At 40.7% G+C, this 656-nt stretch overlaps 1 protein-coding gene across 2 annotated transcripts in view; it reads left to right on the forward strand.

Annotated features, from left to right (window-relative positions):
• Positions 1-656, forward strand: part of KIAA1328 (KIAA1328 ortholog) — a 238,998-nt gene that overhangs the window by 106,972 nt on the left and 131,370 nt on the right. The gene's annotated exons all lie outside the window — the stretch shown is intronic.

A 656-nucleotide genomic window follows, 5' to 3' on the forward strand; every position in this document is an offset into this window, starting at 1 on the left:
TTTTTTTTGAAAGGGGGGGGGGGGGGGGGGGTTAATAGGTGTTTGCACAGTGACTCACATAATAGGGCTTCAGCTTGGTGTGGGCCACAAGGGCTACCACTCTGCAAGTAAAAATTGCTTGTTTGGTAGCAGTTGATCTACCAAAACATTGAGACTGATCAGCCCAACCTGAGGAGCTGCAAATTCAGTCCTTTCAAACCAATGGTTAACACTGGATGAGAACACAAACCATTTTTAAGTTGGCCTAGATTCTCCATTTGCTGCAGAGCTGATGTGCATATAAACCAGATTTTGTTTGCCAGAGTGTATATGACTGAGGAAAAAACAGATTTTATCAGTTTCCGTACCTTAGCAGGAGGAACTTTGTGCCAAATCCTTGAATTCTTTTGCAGACACCTCAAACAACTGAGATACTGCTGCATAGCAATGAAGTCCATTGATTATCTGTATGCCTGTTGCTGTGTGCTCAAAAGCTTAACTGCATCTAAAAGAAAATCCCATCTTCTGGAAGGGGCAAGAGTCTTTGACTCTTGGGGTTTTTTTTATACTTCATCCACAAGAACTGTCATTAAAAGGACCCAAGAGTTCCTGTGTCATAATTTTCAGTATTTGTACCAATCTATGAGAGTTGTTGAATATATTGTACTGAATATATA

Source organism: Gavialis gangeticus, unplaced genomic scaffold (genome assembly GCF_001723915.1).
Source record: "Gavialis gangeticus isolate Ggan-Ray unplaced genomic scaffold, GavGan_comp1, whole genome shotgun sequence".
Taxonomy (NCBI): Eukaryota; Metazoa; Chordata; order Crocodylia; family Gavialidae; genus Gavialis; species Gavialis gangeticus.